The following is a 7,539-nucleotide window of genomic DNA, read 5'->3' on the forward strand; positions in this document are numbered from 1 at the left end:
ACACACTCTATGAGCGTTGTCCACCCTAACACCTCTGTCTACGCTTTGACCGGCCTGCTCAGGGAGATGGGTGTGGGTTTGTGTTAAGATGAAACAAGAGTGTCACAGAACTAACAATAGTAGACAGAGAGACGGTAACGATACGGATTTTTAACCCATCGGCTAAGATTCGGACGAGAGACTGTACCTATCGAAGACGGAGGCCCAGATGTTATTGGCCACCTTCTATACCCACCCTACCTGTGAAGTCACATTAGACTCCACCCTTAAAACAACCGCTGCGCTACATCCTCTAAGGTGCCCTCAAAAGATCACAAACTAATTCATCTTAAATTTCATTTAATACGGCAAATACGATAATATGGTTCATGGTTCTTAATACTACAAATCCTAACACTAAAGCCTTAGAACTAAGCGTTCTTTACGCCAAAAGACTCTCTATATGATCGAGTGTCAGTACAAGATTATCAAATAGGAAAAGAAATGGATATTTTGTTTACGTTAAATTATTACGAAACTGATTACATATTTTATCGATATGCGGCAAGCTTATTCAAAAATTACAGGAAATCACTTAGGCGTATTACGTTAAATTATATAAGTGCAAACGATTCTTATTTAATATTTATATCAATACGCGAATGTGGAAACATTATATATATTGGTATCAAAAGTGTGCGGGCTCAGACAAGAATGAATATATATGTAGGAATGTAAATGATTTACGGCTATGCCGTACTTACGAACTCTCCAACGAAGTCAGCAGGCCTGATGACGATCGATGTGCGCTGTAGGATAATTTAATTTAAGTGTATATATGTCATACTATGTCGTAAGCACACACGCAAGTATAAAAGCTAAATAGGAATCGTAAATTAAATTAGAAACTCGTCGTACAAATATTTAAAATAAGAAAATTAAACTACAATCGCTTTAGCGATACAAAAACGAGTTGGCAGTCCCGGCCAAAATTAACTGGAAACCAGAATTGGAACTGATATTTCAATTGGGATGCGGCGTCCGCCTCCGCTGTCTTGCCCGAATTACGCCGAATCGGCGCCGGTGCGTTTTTCGCCCGAACTGCAACTTGATCTGACTTGTAGATCGTCGTGCGGACTTGGCAAGGTCAAAACCTCACGCGGGTTGACTGCGGCGATCCTTGAAGCCGCTTATGGTATGCCGATGATGAAATTAATCCAGGTGTGGCAAAGAAGACAGATTCCTTTCACGCGGTGTGCGGTATAAGAATCCCAAATGGCGATTATGGCCTGGCGCTGAAGAAATGTATGGTTCCGCTGATGAATCGCTGCACGCGGCACCTGCTCCTTGCTGTGCGCAGAGGGAGGACTGTAAAACTTCTGTCAATTCCGAGAATTTGCACGTGGGTCTGGTCACTGCTGTTTTCCGGGAATTACAATTAGATTTTTCCAATATATCGTCGAATAATCTTACCACCAATATTGGGAGTGATAACAGGTCGTACTGCTCAACCAAAATTCCTAGAATTTCACACGCGGATGTGTGGATGCGAACGGGTTTGAAAATTATAGCACTTTTTGCAGAGAACGAACCGATCTCGGGAGAAGCTTGCGACAAAGAGGAGGAAATCATGGCGTCTAGAGTGGATGTAGGATGCACAAAATCCCCAAAATCCATAAAAATGGTATTTTTGGTATTCTAGCGAGGATCGGATCCTTGCTACTGAAGGGTTGCATCTGGGCTATTTATGTTAATTACCATGGGTAATGTCTTGACTAGGAATGCCAACTTGGCCGAAAATACTGACTCCCACAAGGGGCGAATGAAAAGGAGCGAGTCTTGCGTCGATCCATCCATCAATTGCCACTGCACATAGGCCAAGGACATTTCTAAAAGCAGGGCGTGCCACGCCCACAGTCCGCAACCCTTTTGCCCAGCCCCTCCGCACTTATTTACCCAGTCAACTGGTTAGGCATTCACTTTTGCCCGCAGCACATGGGCGTGGGTTTTTTCAGGGGGATAGGGGGGCCGGGCTGTTTCGTAGAAGGGGTCCGCACCCCAGGTCCCACTTCTCGACGCATTCATTCAAACACGGTTTGTATTTGAATTTCACTCATTGCGCATTCAGGCGTTTCATGACCCTCTCTGCCAGCGGCCAACTTTTAACCAAAGCCAAGGCAACCCAGAAAACCCAGCATACAGTTCGGAACCACCTACGCCCTTAACACACTTAAAAAATTGGATTTAGTAATGTTATTTAAGGTGCCTAAAAGTATGCTGCAAAGTATTTTAGGCTTTGAAGTACAATGAATTCATTCAGCCCACTTCCCAAATACTTTAAAAGATACCAATGAATTTAGCTTTGAAGATCTGTATAACTATTTACTTTCTATAGGACCTGCAATTTAGAAAATACTTCGAATATTTATATTATGTTCTTCTTCTTATTCTTTTATTCCTCTTTTTGAACAATAAATTATGGTAGCTAAGCTGAGAAATATACTTACTCATTACTTACAATAATTAAAAGAAAAAATTGTAGGTGTCCAAAAGTATGCAGTGAGTTAGGGCTAGTGGCCTTTCTAAATAAATTCTGAGTTAAGAAAAATGATTGCATACTTTTAGACGCCTACATTTTAAAGTATTTCAAGCCCAGGGCCCAAAGATATTAAGTTTTCATAAACATTTTCTTTATAACTTTTTCTTTTGAGTGCATGGCCCTTAACCCATTGGTTGTTGGCGGTTAACCTTGCCGGGTTAGCGGCCGCCATATGGCCTAAATAATTGCCCGTTCCAATTGGCCCACTCGGTGGCCAGTTAGCCAGTTAAAGCGGGGAGGTGGCAAACTAGAAGAGGCAGCGCTTTCGGAACCTTTTGTCACTTCTTTTGTACTGTCAACAATTCCATTTTTAGATGCAGTTGCAGCGAAACTGCAGACAAGTTGACTGCAAATATTACGGCTGCTTGCCTTCTGTTCTGTTTTTTGATGAATGTGGCAAGATATTCCTTTGTTCGGCGTGACGTGACGAAAATTGCTGCCCCAAATGACGGCCAGATGTTATGAAGGACTGGGTTTGCCAACAAAGGAGACCATGGCAAACTGACATTCATTTAAGTTTTCTGGCGGTCTTGAAGGTAACCCGGTGACAGAGTCGTTTAATAAGAAGCTGCGCACCCTAATTGATAGATAATCCTCATAAATATCAATTCCCCGGGTGGTTCAGTAAATCCACATCATCCACTTTGCCTCCTTCCAGCCGACGGAGCGTAAAACTTTTCTAATAAATATGCGCTCTGCTTGGGAGGCATAATCCATTTATATACACTCGATAAAAGGCTTTATTAAATTGACAATACAAAATTGCTTTATTGGATTCGAGGAACGCGAGTGGGCGAACGGAAGGCAATTTGCTTTACTTTGATGTAAATGGATGGATCTTTCGCTAACTCAAACAAAATAGTGCAAGTGCGAATGATGATGGGGAAATTACAAGATGAAGCAAGCCAAAGTACTTGTAACTTGTAAAAATCCCTTTACCCCGAACCAATTTAAAATTTAATGTCCTCAAAAATGCAGGAGACCATTAGTAAGGATAAGTACGAGAAACCTTTTCTATAACCCTAACATTCCACGAAAATCGTTTCTTTTTTCTAGTCTGAAGCAATTTAAAATCTATAAATCTGTAATCAGCAACATGCATCTTGTATGTAGGTACATCGATTTTCCCCACGACCACCAGTCGTATACGTGATGCGGTAAATGATCAATATTCAATCGACACAGTGGGGAAAAAGACCATAAATTACCTACAATACCCATAAAGCCCTCGGTTCATTCAGGTCGTCTGTCCACAGGCTTAACACATATATAAAGTTTATATAGATATGGATGCATGGAGATTTGATTACACTCTGCGCCACATTTATCTTAACCGTGGCCCATAAACACATAGCACCAGCAAACAATCATAAAATATGAATGCGACAATATAGGGAAATGCTGCAAAATGGCTGTATGTCGTTGAGGAAGTTTATGATGGAAAATGGGGCAGTCTAAGGGAAATATATGTTTATGGGGCTTTACTTTACTGATGATTTTATTTAAGGTCATTCTAAAAACGAATAAATGGGGAGTTAAATACAATATTTTAGGTTTCAAAAAATGATTATCTTAGAATCTTTAAATTTTAGTAATATAATTTATTTGTATAAAACACTTATAAATTATCATTATTCATTTAACATAAAACTTTCCTAGATAGAATATATATTTCTTATTTTTATTAACATTAGATTGTATTATTATTATTATTAAGTTAGGTTAGTATGCTCATTACTATTTTAAAGGTCGTTTGGTATACGGTTCCGCAATCGAATACTTTTGATTTTTGCATTATAAGAGATAATTAGGAGTACTTTTTCTCCCCAGCACATGCTATTTTAAATCCGTCCCCTGGCAGCATTTGGAATCCCTTGGAATGTTTGTAGAAGCCACTCCCCACATTGCGCATCCGCCCTGTTGTGCACTCGTTCTAATGCACAGTAAGTCAGTCATCCTTGTATGCGGTGGCCGCTCCAGCCACCGTCATTAATGTGAAAAATTTAAGTTTTCAAAGTCGGCAAACCCAAACACCCCTTTGGAAACCCTTCAAGAGCCCCTGGTCCTCCCGCTGTTGCCACTGCCATTAGCAGAGTTTTACTCGCAGACGCGTTAATTCACTCACATCACGCCGGCTGTTTGCATAAATCAACGCCACCCGGCTGAAGCTGGTTCTATATGTGGGCCATATCTACCTACATATGAACATATATGAACATATATGTGCAGTATCTGCGATGGCTTTGGACGCATCAACTTTACGGCTCCTACTTTAAGCCGCAAAAATCAGCATAGCTCGTTACGTGGCGCCCCGTTTTCCAGGTGGGCTCCGGATTTTCCGTATGCCGCCGCATTTATTACACGGCTCGCTTGCTAGCGATTTACAGCTTGTTTCCTGAACGGTTTAAGCCCTTTAGCCCTGCTCATTTGTTAAATTATAATGAGTCGAGCTGAAGGAGCTGAGGAGAATGGATCAATAAAATCAAGCACCTGCAACATCTAGAGCTTGCGGTCACCGGTTGAAACCAAAGACCCGAAAATTCCACTCCCCTCGAAATATAGGTTTAAACCCCCCGAACAAAGAAATTGTAGACCTCCTCCGGGTTTTCTGCGTTTTCTGTTCTGTTGCGACAGTTTCTGCGGCCAAAGTTTTGCGGGTCGAAGTTTTGCGGCAGCAACTTGGATTTCTCAACAACCGAAACGTGGTCTCGAATCTCAGCTTTAAAGGCGGATTTAATTACTCACACTTTATAACTCTCCTCTAATTTTTTTCCCCAAGAAAAGGATTATTATTTTGATAAGGAAAAACTTTTGTGTGAGTTTCAGCAGCTGTCTGTGATTTTTTCCCATTGTTTTTGCACCGCCTCAAGGCTAAAGCCCCGATTGTAATTAAATTTCAATGTGAAAAGTGCTGTCCTCAATTATAAATTGGATGGAGAGGGCAGGAAAAAGCGCTATAAAGCCCAAGGATTAAGCCAGATTGAACATCTTGGCGAATCTGTGTGGCACAGAGACAATTTGCATACTTAATTGGTAATCATTTGACTGTCGACATCTCGAGGGCATTCCGAAGTGGAATCCGAATCGGATTCCAGCGTTTAGTCGCCGATTGCGCAACAATTCTTTCGCCTGATTAGCAGAATATTTAATTTAATCCTTTGTGCTGCGGGGTAACAGAGTGGGGAAAATCGGTGGAAATGCGAGAAAAACTAATGAAAAGAAAGCGTAACGAGAGCAAGGCTGGCTTTGATTAGCGATGAGTCGATTCCCATGATTGATTAATCACATTCGATGCCTGGCACTGATCTATATTTTAATTGGAAAGCCACAGACAGGAATGGCAGAGCAAGTTTCCGAATTTGAATGGGATTTTCCCGGGTTTATTTTCCCCTATCTACCCCAACCCCTCTCCGGTTTTTCCCCTTCTGGCTGAGCGAGTAAACTGAATGGGGAAATTGATGTGCACACACTCGTACCTCGATTTCTGGAGTTCGGATATTCCAGAGGGTTGGCCACTGCTATATTGTAATGAAAGCATAACAAAAACAGAAACGTAGCACAGAAAACCCAGAAACAGATGAAAATCTCAGCATGAGCAATGTCTGCCAAAGCCGAGGAAAGTCTAGTGTAGTTTGTAGTTTCCGTTCACGTATCTGACACGAATAAATTGGTAAATATAACCGGGGATCAATACGCCCCCTTGCTCATTCGTCAAGCGAAAATCGCAGCCACGGAATTGCATCTGCGAGAGCCGAAAGTAATGTGTATCTAAGTGCATGTGCAGTGGGGGAAAATATCTTTAAGTATCAACATTTGCAGGAACTGTAAGAAAATATTAAGTATCAAATAATAAAATGCTAACTACAATTAATCTAATATTTTCTTATATACACAGTAATTTTAAGAAAATCTTAAGGCATCAAATGATAAATATTTAGTCTTTAACAGGATAAGATTTATAAGAAATTTGTATATATGTATAGATTAAACTGCATTGGCAACATTTAATATTAAACGAAGGAATGAGTTACAAAAATATTTATAAGCATTTTAAAAATGTTAATTGAACTGTGTTGGTGATATTTTTAAATAAACATTTTTAAATACAAAATAATACAGATTTCTGAATATTTACTAAATAAAAACTAAAGGCTAAAATATTATAATATTATATTATATAAGGTTTAAAAAGTACTTTCACTTTTTTTACGTTATTTTGCATTTTGCTGTTATAATACTTCCCTGAAAGCCAACTTTATTTTTTTTCTGAGTGAAAAAAGTAGAAAATCCGTATCTCGAGCTAGCATAATCAATGACGTGAAAGCAGACAGCGTGGATTTTGGCCAGATTTCGACTCGGGTTACATTTCTGCATCATTAAGTGGCAGCCGCGTGGCGGGAATATGCTAATAGTCGTGTTTGTATCTTTGGAGAGCCGGAGCCACTCGACGGGTGGCCATGTGAGATGTGTACAATATTTTGCCGGCACATCCTCCTCCAAAAAACCCAGAGCTTGGTAAGACAACAGTCCTGCCCCTAATCGCCCGGGCTGTCTCCCTTTTTTTTCCGGAAACGTCTTAGGGGATCACACGGCTATGAATGTTTACCATTCCGGCATTGGAACGCGTTTCTTTTTATGGCTAGGATTTGGCAAATACTTTAATAGTTGGCAAAAGGATTTTATGCTGCCGCAGGCGATTTCCTTGAGTGGAATCTGCTTTAAAATGCATTGCACTCGGTGATGGTGTTGCCATAAATATCCATGAGCATTCACCCACACCATGCCGCGGTAATTCCCCACAGCAATCTCACAAAACTACGCCTCAGGCCGAAAGCATCTCGGCCTGCAAAATGGACTACTATGATATTTGTGCATCTACTATCCGCTTTTCTATATATTTTCCCCTGCTCTCGACCCAGTTTGCTTATCCCACCTGCAACTCAGTTCCCCGCAGAGTGTTG

At 40.7% G+C, this 7,539-nt stretch overlaps 1 long non-coding RNA gene across 1 annotated transcript; it reads right to left on the reverse strand.

Moving 5' to 3' along the window:
• Positions 1-322: 322 nt before the first annotated feature.
• LOC139352534 (uncharacterized) lies at positions 323-1,788 on the reverse strand. Its single transcript, XR_011603752.1, has 2 exons — positions 1,453-1,788; positions 323-1,397 (listed from the first exon to the last, which is right to left on the reverse strand). It is a non-coding gene; the product is annotated as an uncharacterized lncRNA (long non-coding RNA).
• Positions 1,789-7,539: the final 5,751 nt, after the last annotated feature.

Source organism: Drosophila suzukii, chromosome 2L, assembly GCF_043229965.1.
Source record: "Drosophila suzukii chromosome 2L, CBGP_Dsuzu_IsoJpt1.0, whole genome shotgun sequence".
Lineage (NCBI taxonomy): Eukaryota > Metazoa > Arthropoda > Insecta > Diptera > Drosophilidae > Drosophila > Drosophila suzukii.